This window comes from Engystomops pustulosus, chromosome 7 (assembly GCF_040894005.1).
Source record: "Engystomops pustulosus chromosome 7, aEngPut4.maternal, whole genome shotgun sequence".
Classification (NCBI taxonomy): domain Eukaryota; kingdom Metazoa; phylum Chordata; class Amphibia; order Anura; family Leptodactylidae; genus Engystomops; species Engystomops pustulosus.
Window position 1 is genome coordinate 137046170 of NC_092417.1, and position 15759 is coordinate 137061928.

At 54.2% G+C, this 15759-nt stretch overlaps 17 non-coding genes across 17 annotated transcripts; all 17 read right to left on the reverse strand.

Annotated features, from left to right (window-relative positions):
• Positions 1-73: 73 nt before the first annotated feature.
• On the reverse strand, positions 74-145 carry TRNAD-GUC (transfer RNA aspartic acid (anticodon GUC)). The gene has a single exon. It is a non-coding gene; the product is annotated as a tRNA-Asp (tRNA).
• A 1342-nt stretch (positions 146-1487) lies between these two features.
• TRNAD-GUC (transfer RNA aspartic acid (anticodon GUC)) lies at positions 1488-1559 on the reverse strand. The gene has a single exon. It is a non-coding gene; the product is annotated as a tRNA-Asp (tRNA).
• A 635-nt stretch (positions 1560-2194) lies between these two features.
• On the reverse strand, positions 2195-2266 carry TRNAD-GUC (transfer RNA aspartic acid (anticodon GUC)). The gene has a single exon. It is a non-coding gene; the product is annotated as a tRNA-Asp (tRNA).
• Positions 2267-2901: 635 nt separating this feature from the next.
• Positions 2902-2973, reverse strand: TRNAD-GUC (transfer RNA aspartic acid (anticodon GUC)). The gene has a single exon. It is a non-coding gene; the product is annotated as a tRNA-Asp (tRNA).
• Positions 2974-3608: 635 nt separating this feature from the next.
• TRNAD-GUC (transfer RNA aspartic acid (anticodon GUC)) lies at positions 3609-3680 on the reverse strand. The gene has a single exon. It is a non-coding gene; the product is annotated as a tRNA-Asp (tRNA).
• A 635-nt stretch (positions 3681-4315) lies between these two features.
• On the reverse strand, positions 4316-4387 carry TRNAD-GUC (transfer RNA aspartic acid (anticodon GUC)). The gene has a single exon. It is a non-coding gene; the product is annotated as a tRNA-Asp (tRNA).
• A 635-nt stretch (positions 4388-5022) lies between these two features.
• Positions 5023-5094, reverse strand: TRNAD-GUC (transfer RNA aspartic acid (anticodon GUC)). The gene has a single exon. It is a non-coding gene; the product is annotated as a tRNA-Asp (tRNA).
• A 1342-nt stretch (positions 5095-6436) lies between these two features.
• Positions 6437-6508, reverse strand: TRNAD-GUC (transfer RNA aspartic acid (anticodon GUC)). The gene has a single exon. It is a non-coding gene; the product is annotated as a tRNA-Asp (tRNA).
• A 635-nt stretch (positions 6509-7143) lies between these two features.
• On the reverse strand, positions 7144-7215 carry TRNAD-GUC (transfer RNA aspartic acid (anticodon GUC)). The gene has a single exon. It is a non-coding gene; the product is annotated as a tRNA-Asp (tRNA).
• Positions 7216-7850: 635 nt separating this feature from the next.
• Positions 7851-7922, reverse strand: TRNAD-GUC (transfer RNA aspartic acid (anticodon GUC)). The gene has a single exon. It is a non-coding gene; the product is annotated as a tRNA-Asp (tRNA).
• A 635-nt stretch (positions 7923-8557) lies between these two features.
• Positions 8558-8629, reverse strand: TRNAD-GUC (transfer RNA aspartic acid (anticodon GUC)). The gene has a single exon. It is a non-coding gene; the product is annotated as a tRNA-Asp (tRNA).
• A 635-nt stretch (positions 8630-9264) lies between these two features.
• Positions 9265-9336, reverse strand: TRNAD-GUC (transfer RNA aspartic acid (anticodon GUC)). Its single transcript has one exon. It is a non-coding gene; the product is annotated as a tRNA-Asp (tRNA).
• A 635-nt stretch (positions 9337-9971) lies between these two features.
• On the reverse strand, positions 9972-10043 carry TRNAD-GUC (transfer RNA aspartic acid (anticodon GUC)). Its single transcript has one exon. It is a non-coding gene; the product is annotated as a tRNA-Asp (tRNA).
• Positions 10044-10678: 635 nt separating this feature from the next.
• On the reverse strand, positions 10679-10750 carry TRNAD-GUC (transfer RNA aspartic acid (anticodon GUC)). The gene has a single exon. It is a non-coding gene; the product is annotated as a tRNA-Asp (tRNA).
• Positions 10751-12065: 1315 nt separating this feature from the next.
• Positions 12066-12137, reverse strand: TRNAD-GUC (transfer RNA aspartic acid (anticodon GUC)). Its single transcript has one exon. It is a non-coding gene; the product is annotated as a tRNA-Asp (tRNA).
• Positions 12138-12772: 635 nt separating this feature from the next.
• On the reverse strand, positions 12773-12844 carry TRNAD-GUC (transfer RNA aspartic acid (anticodon GUC)). The gene has a single exon. It is a non-coding gene; the product is annotated as a tRNA-Asp (tRNA).
• A 2756-nt stretch (positions 12845-15600) lies between these two features.
• TRNAD-GUC (transfer RNA aspartic acid (anticodon GUC)) lies at positions 15601-15672 on the reverse strand. Its single transcript has one exon. It is a non-coding gene; the product is annotated as a tRNA-Asp (tRNA).
• Between the last annotated feature and the right edge of the window lie 87 nt (positions 15673-15759).

A 15759-nucleotide genomic window follows, 5' to 3' on the forward strand; every position in this document is an offset into this window, starting at 1 on the left:
AGGAACTGTGAGGACAGTCTTGGGAAAGAGCTCCGCACGAAAGCAAGACTCGGGCGAGAAAAAATGCAAAGCTCTCCCCGTCGGGGAATCGAACCCCGGTCTCCCGCGTGACAGGCGGGGATACTCACCACTATACTAACGAGGAACAAGCTGCTGGCAGGGGCCTGTCGCGCTGCGGCCAAAGTCGAGCTGCTTGCGACCCCCCAGCAAGGCCTCTTTCCATGCACCTCTGAAATCAAAGGGGGTTGAAAGCAAACAAACGGCGGCAGTTGATGGAAATGGCATTCAGCTGAATGAATGACTGACATCCTCCGACAAAGACGGGACCTCTTGGAAAGTATGACGGAAAGATCGGGCAGTCTCCGGGCAGATGCCATTGCTCTTGGGATCTCTAGGGGTTCGGCCGGTTGTGCACCTCCTCAGATCTTCTGCCACCCTGAAAACAGCTCCTAAAGAGGATATCTGGAGTCCTCTTATTAGCCAAGTGGACTGAAGAAAATCTCAAGTCTGACCATTTCAGCACACTGTTTCTTTTGCGCCGAAGGAAAAGTGGCGGTGCCGAGTCATTCCTAGGGATGAGGCGGTGCTTTTATAGGTGAAACCAACCTGCTACTGTCGGCGCTACGTGAACGAGGAGCTGGCGAGCGGCCAAGCTTCTCGGTATCAAACGGAAAGCTCGACTTCCTGAGGTGGGACCATGTCCAAGAAGGAACTGTGAGGACAGTCTTGGGAAAGAGCTCCGCACGAAAGCAAGACTCGGGCGAGAAAAAATGCAAAGCTCTCCCCGTTGGGGAATCGAACCCCGGTCTCCCGCGTGACAGGCGGGGATACTCACCACTATACTAACGAGGAACAAGCTGCTGGCAGGGGCCTGTCGCGCTGCTGCCAAAGTGGAGCTGCTTGCGACCCCCCAGCAAGGCCTCTTTCCATGCACCTCTGAAATCAAAGGGGGTTGAAAGCAAACAAACGGCGGCAGTTGATGGAAATGGCATTCAGCTGAATGAATGACTGACATCCTCCGACAAAGACGGGACCTCTTGGAAAGTATGACGGAAAGATCGGGCAGTCTCCGGGCAGATGCCATTGCTCTTGGGATCTCTAGGGGTTCGGCCGGTTGTGCACCTCCTCAGATCTTCTGCCACCCTGAAAACAGCTCCTAAAGAGGATATCTGGAGTCCTCTTATTAGCCAAGTGGTCTGAAGAAAATCTCAAGTCTGACCATTTCAGCACACTGTTTCTTTTGCGCCGAAGGAAAAGTGGCGGTGCCGAGTCATTCCTAGGGATGAGGCGGTGCTTTTATAGGTGAAACCAACCTGCTACTGTCGGCGCTACGTGAACGAGGAGCTGGCGAGCGGCCAAGCTTCTAGGTATCAAACGGAAAGCTCGACTTCCTGAGGTGGGACCATGTCCGAGAAGGAACTTTGAGGACAGTCTTGGGAAAGAGCTCCGCACGAAAGCAAGACTCGGGCGAGAAAAAATGCAAAGCTCTCCCCGTCGGGGAATCGAACCCCGGTCTCCCGCGTGACAGGCGGGGATACTCACCACTATACTAACGAGGAACAAGCTGCTGGCAGGGGCCTGTCGCGCTGCGGCCAAAATCGAGCTGCTTGCGACCCCCCAGCAAGGCCTCTTTCCATGCACCTCTGAAATCAAAGGGGGTTGAAAGCAAACAAACGGCGGCAGTTGATGGAAATGGCATTCAGCTGAATGAATGACTGACATCCTCCGACAAAGACGGGACCTCTTGGAAAGTATGACGGAAAGATCGGGCAGTCTCCGGGCAGATGCCATTGCTCTTGGGATCTCTAGGGGTTCGGCCGGTTGTGCACCTCCTCAGATCTTCTGCCACCCTGAAAACAGCTCCTAAAGAGGATATCTGGAGTCCTCTTATTAGCCAAGTGGTCTGAAGAAAATCTCAAGTCTGACCATTTCAGCACACTGTTTCTTTTGCGCCGAAGGAAAAGTGGCGGTGCCGAGTCATTCCTAGGGATGAGGCGGTGCTTTTATAGGTGAAACCAACCTGCTACTGTCGGCGCTACGTGAACGAGGAGCTGGCGAGCGGCCAAGCTTCTCGGTATCAAACGGAAAGCTCGACTTCCTGAGGTGGGACCATGTCCAAGAAGGAACTGTGAGGACAGTCTTGGGAAAGAGCTCCGCACGAAAGCAAGACTCGGGCGAGAAAAAATGCAAAGCTCTCCCCGTCGGGGAATCGAACCCCGGTCTCCCGCGTGACAGGCGGGGATACTCACCACTATACTAACGAGGAACAAGCTGCTGGCAGGGGCCTGTCGCGCTGCGGCCAAAGTCGAGCTGCTTGCGACCCCCCAGCAAGGCCTCTTTCCATGCACCTCTGAAATCAAAGGGGGTTGAAAGCAAACAAACGGCGGCAGTTGATGGAAATGGCATTCAGCTGAATGAATGACTGACATCCTCCGACAAAGACGGGACCTCTTGGAAAGTATGACGGAAAGATCGGGCAGTCTCCGGGCAGATGCCATTGCTCTTGGGATCTCTAGGGGTTCGGCCGGTTGTGCACCTCCTCAGATCTTCTGCCACCCTGAAAACAGCTCCTAAAGAGGATATCTGGAGTCCTCTTATTAGCCAAGTGGTCTGAAGAAAATCTCAAGTCTGACCATTTCAGCACACTGTTTCTTTTGCGCCGAAGGAAAAGTGGCGGTGCCGAGTCATTCCTAAGGATGAGGCGGTGCTTTTATAGGTGAAACCAACCTGCTACTGTCGGCGCTACGTGAACGAGGAGCTGGCGAGCGGCCAAGCTTCTCGGTATCAAACGGAAAGCTCGACTTCCTGAGGTGGGACCATGTCCAAGAAGGAACTGTGAGGACAGTCTTGGGAAAGAGCTCCGCACGAAAGCAAGACTCGGGCGAGAAAAAATGCAAAGCTCTCCCCGTCGGGGAATCGAACCCCGGTCTCCCGCGTGACAGGCGGGGATACTCACCACTATACTAACGAGGAACAAGCTGCTGGCAGGGGCCTGTCGCGCTGCTGCCAAAGTGGAGCTGCTTGCGACCCCCCAGCAAGGCCTCTTTCCATGCACCTCTGAAATCAAAGGGGGTTGAAAGCAAACAAACGGCGGCAGTTGATGGAAATGGCATTCAGCTGAATGAATGACTTACATCCTCCGACAAAGACGGGACCTCTTAGAAAGTATGACGGAAAGATCGGGCAGTCTCCGGGCAGATGCCATTGCTCTTGGGATCTCTAGGGGTTCGGCCGGTTGTGCACCTCCTCAGATCTTCTGCCACCCTGAAAACAGCTCCTAAAGAGGATATCTGGAGTCCTCTTATTAGCCAAGTGGTCTGAAGAAAATCTCAAGTCTGACCATTTCAGCACACTGTTTCTTTTGCGCCGAAGGAAAAGTGGCGGTGCCGAGTCATTCCTAGGGATGAGGCGGTGCTTTTATAGGTGAAACCAACCTGCTACTGTCGGCGCTACGTGAACGAGGAGCTGGCGAGCGGCCAAGCTTCTCGGTATCAAACGGAAAGCTCGACTTCCTGAGGTGGGACCATGTCCAAGAAGGAACTGTGAGGACAGTCTTGGGAAAGAGCTCCGCACGAAAGCAAGACTCGGGCGAGAAAAAATGCAAAGCTCTCCCCGTCGGGGAATCGAACCCCGGTCTCCCGCGTGACAGGCGGGGATACTCACCACTATACTAACGAGGAACAAGCTGCTGGCAGGGGCCTGTCGCGCTGCTGCCAAAGTGGAGCTGCTTGCGACCCCCCAGCAAGGCCTCTTTCCATGCACCTCTGAAATCAAAGGGGGTTGAAAGCAAACAAACGGCGGCAGTTGATGGAAATGGCATTCAGCTGAATGAATGACTGACATCCTCCGACAAAGACGGGACCTCTTGGAAAGTATGACGGAAAGATCAGGCAGTCTCCGGGCAGGTGCCATTGCTCTTGGGATCTCTAGGGGTTCGGCCGGTTGTGCACCTCCTCAGATCTTCTGCCACCCTGAAAACAGCTCCTAAAGAGGATATCTGGAGTCCTCTTATTAGCCAAGTGGTCTGAAGAAAATCTCAAGTCTGACCATTTCAGCACACTGTTTCTTTTGCGCCGAAGGAAAAGTGGCGGTGCCGAGTCATTCCTAGGGATGAGGCGGTGCTTTTATAGGTGAAACCAACCTGCTACTGTCGGCGCTACGTGAACGAGGAGCTGGCGAGCGGCCAAGCTTCTAGGTATCAAACGGAAAGCTCGACTTCCTGAGGTGGGACCATGTCCGAGAAGGAACTTTGAGGACAGTCTTGGGAAAGAGCTCCGCACGAAAGCAAGACTCGGGCGAGAAAAAATGCAAAGCTCTCCCCGTCGGGGAATCGAACCCCGGTCTCCCGCGTGACAGGCGGGGATACTCACCACTATACTAACGAGGAACAAGCTGCTGGCAGGGGCCTGTCGCGCTGCGGCCAAAATCGAGCTTCTTGCGACCCCCCAGCAAGGCCTCTTTCCATGCACCTCTGAAATCAAAGGGGGTTGAAAGCAAACAAACGGCGGCAGTTGATGGAAATGGCATTCAGCTGAATGAATGACTGACATCCTCCGACAAAGACGGGACCTCTTGGAAAGTATGACGGAAAGATCGGGCAGTCTCCGGGCAGATGCCATTGCTCTTGGGATCTCTAGGGGTTCGGCCGGTTGTGCACCTCCTCAGATCTTCTGCCACCCTGAAAACAGCTCCTAAAGAGGATATCTGGAGTCCTCTTATTAGCCAAGTGGTCTGAAGAAAATCTCAAGTCTGACCATTTCAGCACACTGTTTCTTTTGCGCCGAAGGAAAAGTGGCGGTGCCGAGTCATTCCTAGGGATGAGGCGGTGCTTTTATAGGTGAAACCAACCTGCTACTGTCGGCGCTACGTGAACGAGGAGCTGGCGAGCGGCCAAGCTTCTCGGTATCAAACGGAAAGCTCGACTTCCTGAGGTGGGACCATGTCCAAGAAGGAACTGTGAGGACAGTCTTGGGAAAGAGCTCCGCACGAAAGCAAGACTCGGGCGAGAAAAAATGCAAAGCTCTCCCCGTCGGGGAATCGAACCCCGGTCTCCCGCGTGACAGGCGGGGATACTCACCACTATACTAACGAGGAACAAGCTGCTGGCAGGGGCCTGTCGCGCTGCGGCCAAAGTCGAGCTGCTTGCGACCCCCCAGCAAGGCCTCTTTCCATGCACCTCTGAAATCAAAGGGGGTTGAAAGCAAACAAACGGCGGCAGTTGATGGAAATGGCATTCAGCTGAATGAATGACTGACATCCTCCGACAAAGACGGGACCTCTTGGAAAGTATGACGGAAAGATCGGGCAGTCTCCGGGCAGATACCATTGCTCTTGGGATCTCTAGGGGTTCGGCCGGTTGTGCACCTCCTCAGATCTTCTGCCACCCTGAAAACAGCTCCTAAAGAGGATATCTGGAGTCCTCTTATTAGCCAAGTGGTCTGAAGAAAATCTCAAGTCTGACCATTTCAGCACACTGTTTCTTTTGCGCCGAAGGAAAAGTGGCGGTGCCGAGTCATTCCTAGGGATGAGGCGGTGCTTTTATAGGTGAAACCAACCTGCTACTGTCGGCGCTACGTGAACGAGGAGCTGGCGAGCGGCCAAGCTTCTCGGTATCAAACGGAAAGCTCGACTTCCTGAGGTGGGACCATGTCCAAGAAGGAACTGTGAGGACAGTCTTGGGAAAGAGCTCCGCACGAAAGCAAGACTCGGGCGAGAAAAAATGCAAAGCTCTCCCCGTCGGAGAATCGAACCCCGGTCTCCCGCGTGACAGGCGGGGATACTCACCACTATACTAACGAGGAACAAGCTGCTGGCAGGGGCCTGTCGCGCTGCGGCCAAAGTCGAGCTGCTTGCGACCCCCCAGCAAGGCCTCTTTCCATGCACCTCTGAAATCAAAGGGGGTTGAAAGCAAACAAACGGCGGCAGTTGATGGAAATGGCATTCAGCTGAATGAATGACTGACATCCTCCGACAAAGACGGGACCTCTTGGAAAGTATGACGGAAAGATCGGGCAGTCTCCGTGCAGATGCCATTGCTCTTGGGATCTCTAGGGGTTCGGCCGGTTGTGCACCTCCTCAGATCTTCTGCCACCCTGAAAACAGCTCCTAAAGAGGATATCTGGAGTCCTCTTATTAGCCAAGTGGTCTGAAGAAAATCTCAAGTCTGACCATTTCAGCACACTGTTTCTTTTGCGCCGAAGGAAAAGTGGCGGTGCCGAGTCATTCCTAGGGATGAGGCGGTGCTTTTATAGGTGAAACCAACCTGCTACTGTCGGCGCTACGTGAACGAGGAGCTGGCGAGCGGCCAAGCTTCTCGGTATCAAACGGAAAGCTCGACTTCCTGAGGTGGGACCATGTCCAAGAAGGAACTGTGAGGACAGTCTTGGGAAAGAGCTCCGCACGAAAGCAAGACTCGGGCGAGAAAAAATGCAAAGCTCTCCCCGTCGGGGAATCGAACCCCGGTCTCCCGCGTGACAGGCGGGGATACTCACCACTATACTAACGAGGAACAAGCTGCTGGCAGGGGCCTGTCGCGCTGCTGCCAAAGTCGAGCTGCTTGCGACCCCCCAGCAAGGCCTCTTTCCATGCACCTCTGAAATCAAAGGGGGTTGAAAGCAAACAAACGGCGGCAGTTGATGGAAATGGCATTCAGCTGAATGAATGACTGACATCCTCCGACAAAGACGGGACCTCTTGGAAAGTATGACGGAAAGATCGGGCAGTCTCCGGGCAGATGCCATTGCTCTTGGGATCTCTAGGGGTTCGGCCGGTTGTGCACCTCCTCAGATCTTCTGCCACCCTGAAAACAGCTCCTAAAGAGGATATCTGGAGTCCTCTTATTAGCCAAGTGGTCTGAAGAAAATCTCAAGTCTGACCATTTCAGCACACTGTTTCTTTTGCGCCGAAGCAAAAGTGGCGGTGCCGAGTCATTCCTAGGGATGAGGCGGTGCTTTTATAGGTGAAACCAACCTGCTACTGTCGGCGCTACGTGAACGAGGAGCTGGCGAGCGGCCAAGCTTCTCGGTATCAAACGGAAAGCTCGACTTCCTGAGGTGGGACCATGTCCAAGAAGGAACTGTGAGGACAGTCTTGGGAAAGAGCTCCGCACGAAAGCAAGACTCGGGCGAGAAAAAATGCAAAGCTCTCCCCGTCGGGGAATCGAACCCCGGTCTCCCGCGTGACAGGCGGGGATACTCACCACTATACTAACGAGGAACAAGCTGCTGGCAGGGGCCTGTCGCGCTGCTGCCAAAGTCGAGCTGCTTGCGACCCCCCAGCAAGGCCTCTTTCCATGCACCTCTGAAATCAAAGGGGGTTGAAAGCAAACAAACAGCGGCAGTTGATGGAAATGGCATTCAGCTGAATGAATGACTGACATCCTCCGACAAAGACGGGACCTCTTGGAAAGTATGACGGAAAGATCGGGCAGTCTCCGGGCAGATGCCATTGCTCTTGGGATCTCTAGGGGTTCGGCCGGTTGTGCACCTCCTCAGATCTTCTGCCACCCTGAAAACAGCTCCTAAAGAGGATATCTGGAGTCCTCTTATTAGCCAAGTGGTCTGAAGAAAATCTCAAGTCTGACCATTTCAGCACACTGTTTCTTTTGCGCCGAAGGAAAAGTGGCGGTGCCGAGTCATTCCTAGGGATGAGGCGGTGCTTTTATAGGTGAAACCAACCTGCTACTGTCGGCGCTACGTGAACGAGGAGCTGGCGAGCGGCCAAGCTTCTAGGTATCAAACGGAAAGCTCGACTTCCTGAGGTGGGACCATGTCCGAGAAGGAACTTTGAGGACAGTCTTGGGAAAGAGCTCCGCACGAAAGCAAGACTCGGGCGAGAAAAAATGCAAAGCTCTCCCCGTCGGGGAATCGAACCCCGGTCTCCCGCGTGACAGGCGGGGATACTCACCACTATACTAACGAGGAACAAGCTGCTGGCAGGGGCCTGTCGCGCTGCGGCCAAAATCGAGCTGCTTGCGACCCCCCAGCAAGGCCTCTTTCCATGCACCTCTGAAATCAAAGGGGGTTGAAAGCAAACAAACGGCGGCAGTTGATGGAAATGGCATTCAGCTGAATGAATGACTGACATCCTCCGACAAAGACGGGACCTCTTGGAAAGTATGACGGAAAGATCGGGCAGTCTCCGGGCAGATGCCATTGCTCTTGGGATCTCTAGGGGTTCGGCCGGTTGTGCACCTCCTCAGATCTTCTGCCACCCTGAAAACAGCTCCTAAAGAGGATATCTGGAGTCCTCTTATTAGCCAAGTGGTCTGAAGAAAATCTCAAGTCTGACCATTTCAGCACACTGTTTCTTTTGCGCCGAAGGAAAAGTGGCGGTGCCGAGTCATTCCTAGGGATGAGGCGGTGCTTTTATAGGTGAAACCAACCTGCTACTGTCGGCGCTACGTGAACGAGGAGCTGGCGAGCGGCCAAGCTTCTCGGTATCAAACGGAAAGCTCGACTTCCTGAGGTGGGACCATGTCCAAGAAGGAACTGTGAGGACAGTCTTGGGAAAGAGCTCCGCACAAAAGCAAGACTCGGGCGAGAAAAAATGCAAAGCTCTCCCCGTCGGGGAATCGAACCCCGGTCTCCCGCGTGACAGGCGGGGATACTCACCACTATACTAACGAGGAACAAGCTGCTGGCAGGGGCCTGTCGCGCTGCGGCCAAAGTCGAGCTGCTTGCGACCCCCCAGCAAGGCCTCTTTCCATGCACCTCTGAAATCAAAGGGGGTTGAAAGCAAACAAACGGCGGCAGTTGATGGAAATGGCATTCAGCTGAATGAATGACTGACATCCTCCGACAAAGACGGGACCTCTTGGAAAGTATGACGGAAAGATCGGGCAGTCTCCGGGCAGATGCCATTGCTCTTGGGATCTCTAGGGGTTCGGCCGGTTGTGCACCTCCTCAGATCTTCTGCCACCCTGAAAACAGCTCCTAAAGAGGATATCTGGAGTCCTCTTATTAGCCAAGTGGTCTGAAGAAAATCTCAAGTCTGACCATTTCAGCACACTGTTTCTTTTGCGCCGAAGGAAAAGTGGCGGTGCCGAGTCATTCCTAGGGATGAGGCGGTGCTTTTATAGGTGAAACCAACCTGCTACTGTCGGCGCTACGTGAACGAGGAGCTGGCGAGCGGCCAAGCTTCTCGGTATCAAACGGAAAGCTCGACTTCCTGAGGTGGGACCATGTCCAAGAAGGAACTGTGAGGACAGTCTTGGGAAAGAGCTCCGCACGAAAGCAAGACTCGGGCGAGAAAAAATGCAAAGCTCTCCCCGTCGGGGAATCGAACCCCGGTCTCCCGCGTGACAGGCGGGGATACTCACCACTATACTAACGAGGAACAAGCTGCTGGCAGGGGCCTGTCGCGCTGCTGCCAAAGTCGAGCTGCTTGCGACCCCCCAGCAAGGCCTCTTTCCATGCACCTCTGAAATCAAAGGGGGTTGAAAGCAAACAAACGGCGGCAGTTGATGGAAATGGCATTCAGCTGAATGAATGACTGACATCCTCCGACAAAGACGGGACCTCTTGGAAAGTATGACGGAAAGATCGGGCAGTCTCCGGGCAGATGCCATTGCTCTTGGGATCTCTAGGGGTTCGGCCGGTTGTGCACCTCCTCAGATCTTCTGCCACCCTGAAAACAGCTCCTAAAGAGGATATCTGGAGTCCTCTTATTAGCCAAGTGGTCTGAAGAAAATCTCAAGTCTGACCATTTCAGCACACTGTTTCTTTTGCGCCGAAGCAAAAGTGGCGGTGCCGAGTCATTCCTAGGGATGAGGCGGTGCTTTTATAGGTGAAACCAACCTGCTACTGTCGGCGCTACGTGAACGAGGAGCTGGCGAGCGGCCAAGCTTCTCGGTATCAAACGGAAAGCTCGACTTCCTGAGGTGGGACCATGTCCAAGAAGGAACTGTGAGGACAGTCTTGGGAAAGAGCTCCGCACGAAAGCAAGACTCGGGCGAGAAAAAATGCAAAGCTCTCCCCGTCGGGGAATCGAACCCCGGTCTCCCGCGTGACAGGCGGGGATACTCACCACTATACTAACGAGGAACAAGCTGCTGGCAGGGGCCTGTCGCGCTGCGGCCAAAGTCGAGCTGCTTGCGACCCCCCAGCAAGGCCTCTTTCCATGCACCTCTGAAATCAAAGGGGGTTGAAAGCAAACAAACGGCGGCAGTTGATGGAAATGGCATTCAGCTGAATGAATGACTGACATCCTCCGACAAAGACGGGACCTCTTGGAAAGTATGACGGAAAGATCGGGCAGTCTCCGGGCAGATGCCATTGCTCTTGGGATCTCTAGGGGTTCGGCCGGTTGTGCACCTCCTCAGATCTTCTGCCACCCTGAAAACAGCTCCTAAAGAGGATATCTGGAGTCCTCTTATTAGCCAAGTGGTCTGAAGAAAATCTCAAGTCTGACCATTTCAGCACACTGTTTCTTTTGCGCCGAAGGAAAAGTGGCGGTGCCGAGTCATTCCTAGGGATGAGGCGGTGCTTTTATAGGTGAAACCAACCTGCTACTGTCGGCGCTACGTGAACGAGGAGCTGGCGAGCGGCCAAGCTTCTCGGTATCAAACGGAAAGCTCGACTTCCTGAGGTGGGACCATGTCCAAGAAGGAACTGTGAGGACAGTCTTGGGAAAGAGCTCCGCACGAAAGCAAGACTCGGGCGAGAAAAAATGCAAAGCTCTCCCCGTCGGGGAATCGAACCCCGGTCTCCCGCGTGACAGGCGGGGATACTCACCACTATACTAACGAGGAACAAGCTGCTGGCAGGGGCCTGTCGCGCTGCGGCCAAAGTCGAGCTGCTTGCGACCCCCCAGCAAGGCCTCTTTCCATGCACCTCTGAAATCAAAGGGGGTTGAAAGCAAACAAACGGCGGCAGTTGATGGAAATGGCATTCAGCTGAATGAATGACTGACATCCTCCGACAAAGACGGGACCTCTTGGAAAGTATGACGGAAAGATCGGGCAGTCTCCGGGCAGATGCCATTGCTCTTGGGATCTCTAGGGGTTCGGCCGGTTGTGCACCTCCTCAGATCTTCTGCCACCCTGAAAACAGCTCCTAAAGAGGATATCTGGAGTCCTCTTATTAGCCAAGTGGTCTGAAGAAAATCTCAAGTCTGACCATTTCAGCACACTGTTTCTTTTGCGCCGAAGGAAAAGTGGCAGTGCCGAGTCATTCCTAGGGATGAGGCGGTGCTTTTATAGGTGAAACCAACCTGCTACTGTCGGCGCTACGTGAACGAGGAGCTGGCGAGCGGCCAAGCTTCTCGGTATCAAACGGAAAGCTCGACTTCCTGAGGTGGGACCATGTCCAAGAAGGAACTGTGAGGACAGTCTTGGGAAAGAGCTCCGCACGAAAGCAAGACTCGGGCGAGAAAAAATGCAAAGCTCTCCCGCGTGACAGGCGGGGATACTCACCACTATACTAACGAGGAACAAGCTGCTGGCAGGGGCCTGTCGCGCTGCGGCCAAAGTCGAGCTGCTTGCGACCCCCCAGCAAGGCCTCTTTCCATGCACCTCTGAAATCAAAGGGGGTTGAAAGCAAACAAACGGCGGCAGTTGATGGAAATGGCATTCAGCTGAATGAATGACTGACATCCTCCGACAAAGACGGGACCTCTTGGAAAGTATGACGGAAAGATCGGGCAGTCTCCGGGCAGATGCCATTGCTCTTGGGATCTCTAGGGGTTCGGCCGGTTGTGCACCTCCTCAGATCTTCTGCCACCCTGAAAACAGCTCCTAAAGAGGATATCTGGAGTCCTCTTATTAGCCAAGTGGTCTGAAGAAAATCTCAAGTCTGACCATTTCAGCACACTGTTTCTTTTGCGCCGAAGGAAAAGTGGCGGTGCCGAGTCATTCCTAGGGATGAGGCGGTGCTTTTATAGGTGAAACCAACCTGCTACTGTCGGCGCTACGTGAACGAGGAGCTGGCGAGCGGCCAAGCTTCTCGGTATCAAACGGAAAGCTCGACTTCCTGAGGTGGGACCATGTCCAAGAAGGAACTGTGAGGACAGTCTTGGGAAAGAGCTCCGCACGAAAGCAAGACTCGGGCGAGAAAAAATGCAAAGCTCTCCCCGTCGGGGAATCGAACCCCGGTCTCCCGCGTGACAGGCGGGGATACTCACCACTATACTAACGAGGAACAAGCTGCTGGCAGGGGCCTGTCGCGCTGCGGCCAAAGTCGAGCTGCTTGCGACCCCCCAGCAAGGCCTCTTTCCATGCACCTCTGAAATCAAAGGGGGTTGAAAGCAAACAAACGGCGGCAGTTGATGGAAATGGCATTCAGCTGAATGAATGACTGACATCCTCCGACAAAGACGGGACCTCTTGGAAAGTATGACGGAAAGATCGGGCAGTCTCCGGGCAGATGCCATTGCTCTTGGGATCTCTAGGGGTTCGGCCGGTTGTGCACCTCCTCAGATCTTCTGCCACCCTGAAAACAGCTCCTAAAGAGGATATCTGGAGTCCTCTTATTAGCCAAGTGGTCTGAAGAAAATCTCAAGTCTGACCATTTCAGCACACTGTTTCTTTTGCGCCGAAGGAAAAGTGGCGGTGCCGAGTCATTCCTAGGGATGAGGCGGTGCTTTTATAGGTGAAACCAACCTGCTACTGTCGGCGCTACGTGAACGAGGAGCTGGCGAGCGGCCAAGCTTCTCGGTATCAAACGGAAAGCTCGACTTCCTGAGGTGGGACCATGTCCAAGAAGGAACTGTGAGGACAGTCTTGGGAAAGAGCTCCGCACGAAAGCAAGACTCGGGCGAGAAAAAATGCAAAGCTCTCCCCGTCGGGGAATCGAACCCCGGTCTCCCGCGTGACAGGCGGGGATACTCACCACTATACTAACGAGGAACAAGCTGCTGGCAGGGGCCTGTCGCGCTGCGGCCAAAGTCGAGCTGCTTGCGACCCCCCAGCAAGGCCTCTTTCCATGCACCTCTGAAATCAAAGGGGGTTGAAAGCAAACAAACGGCGGCAGTTGATGGAAATGGCATTCAGCTGAATGAATGACTGACATCCTCCGACAAAGACGGGACCTCTTGGAAAGTATGACGGAAAGATCGGGCAGTCTCCGGGCAGATGCCATTGCTCTTGGGATCTCTAGGGGTTCGGCCGGTTGTGCACCTCCTCAGATCTTCTGCCACCCTGAAAACAGCTCCTAAAGAGGATATCTGGAGTCCTCTTATTAGCCAAGTGGTCTGAAGAAAATCTCAAGTCTGACCATTTCAGCACACTGTTTCTTTTGCGCCGAAGGAAAAGTGGCGGTGCCGAGTCATTCCTAGGGATGAGGCGGTGCTTTTATAGGTGAAACCAACCTGCTACTGTCGGCGCTACGTGAACGAGGAGCTGGCGAGCGGCCAAGCTTCTCGGTATCAAACGGAAAGCTCGACTTCCTGAGGTGGGACCATGTCCAAGAAGGAACTGTGAGGACAGTCTTGGGAAAGAGCTCCGCACGAAAGCAAGACTCGGGCAAGAAAAAATGCAAAGCTCTCCCCGTCGGGGAATCGAACCCCGGTCTCCCGCGTGACAGGCGGGGATACTCACCACTATACTAAAGAGGAACAAGCTGCTGGCAGGGGCCTGTCGCGCTGCGGCCAAAGTCGAGCTGCTTGCGACCCCCCAGCAAGGCCTCTTTCCATGCACCTCTGAAATCAAAGGGGGTTGAAAGCAAACAAACGGCGGCAGTTGATGGAAATGGCATTCAGCTGAATGAATGACTGACATCCTCCGACAAAGACGGGACCTCTTGGAAAGTATGACGGAAAGATCGGGCAGTCTCCGGGCAGATGCCATTGCTCTTGGGATCTCTAGGGGTTCGGCCGGTTGTGCACCTCCTCAGATCTTCTGCCACCCTGAAAACAGCTCCTAAAGAGGATATCTGGAGTCCTCTTATTAGCCAAGTGGTCTGAAGAAAATCTCAAGTCTGACCATTTCAGCACACTGTTTCTTTTGCGCCGAAGGAAAAGTGGCGGTGCCGAGTCATTCCTAGGGATGAGGCGGTGCTTTTATAGGTGAAACCAACCTGCTACTGTCGGCGCTACGTGAACGAGGAGCTGGCGAGCGGCCAAGCTTCTCGGTATCAAACGGAAAGCTCGACTTCCTGAGGTGGGACCATGTCCAAGAAGGAACTGTGAGGACAGTCTTGGGAAAGAGCTCCGCACGAAAGCAAGACTCGGGCGAGAAAAAATGCAAAGCTCTCCCCGTCGGGGAATCGAACCCCGGTCTCCCGCGCGACAGGCGGGGATACTCACCACTATACTAACGAGGAACAAGCTGCTGGCAGGGGCCTGTCGCGCTGCGGCCAAAGTCGAGCTGCTTGCGACCCCCCAGCAAGGCCTCTTTCCATGCACCTCTGAAATCAAAGGGGGTTGAAAGCAAACAAACGGCGGCAGTTGATGGAAATGGCATTCAGCTGAATGAATGACTGACATCCTCCGACAAAGACGGGACCTCTTGGAAAGTATGACGGAAAGATCGGGCAGTCTCCGGGCAGATGCCATTGCTCTTGGGATCTCTAGGGGTTCGGCCGGTTGTGCACCTCCTCAGATCTTCTGCCACCCTGAAAACAGCTCCTAAAGAGGATATCTGGAGTCCTCTTATTAGCCAAGTGGTCTGAAGAAAATCTCAAGTCTGACCATTTCAGCACACTGTTTCTTTTGCGCCGAAGGAAAAGTGGCGGTGCCGAGTCATTCCTAGGGATGAGGCGGTGCTTTTATAGGTGAAACCAACCTGCTACTGTCGGCGCTACGTGAACGAGGAGCTGGCGAGCGGCCAAGCTTCTCGGTATCAAACGGAAAGCTCGACTTCCTGAGGTGGGACCATGTCCAAGAAGGAACTGTGAGGACAGTCTTGGGAAAGAGCTCCGCACGAAAGCAAGACTCGGGCGAGAAAAAATGCAAAGCTCTCCCCGTCGGGGAATCGAACCCCGGTCTCCCGCGCGACAGGCGGGGATACTCACCACTATACTAACGAGGAACAAGCTGCTGGCAGGGGCCTGTCGCGCTGCGGCCAAAGTCGAGCTGCTTGCGACCCCCCAGCAAGGCCTCTTTCCATGCACCTCTGAAATCAAAGGGGGTTGAAAGCAAACAAACGGCGGCAGTTGATGGAAATGGCATTCAGCTGAATGAATGACTGACATCCTCCGACAAAGACGGGACCTCTTGGAAAGTATGACGGAAAGATCGGGCAGTCTCCGGGCAGATGCCATTGCTCTTGGGATCTCTAGGGGTTCGGCCGGTTGTGCACCTCCTCAGATCTTCTGCCACCCTGAAAACAGCTCCTAAAGAGGATATCTGGAGTCCTCTTATTAGCCAAGTGGTCTGAAGAAAATCTCAAGTCTGACCATTTCAGCACACTGTTTCTTTTGCGCCGAAGGAAAAGTGGCGGTGCCGAGTCATTCCTAGGGATGAGGCGGTGCTTTTATAGGTGAAACCAACCTGCTACTGTCGGCGCTACGTGAACGAGGAGCTGGCGAGCGGCCAAGCTTCTCGGTATCAAACGGAAAGCTCGACTTCCTGAGGTGGGACCATGTCCAAGAAGGAACTGTGAGGACAGTCTTGGGAAAGAGCTCCGCACGAAAGCAAGACTCGGGCGAGAAAAAATGCAAAGCTCTCCCCGTCGGGGAATCGAACCCCGGTCTCCCGCGTGACAGGCGGGGATACTCACCACTATACTAACGAGGAACAAGCTGCTGGCAGGGGCCTGTCGCGCTGCGGCCAAAGTCGAGCTGCTTGCGACCCCCCAGCAAGGCCTCTTTCCATGCACCTCTG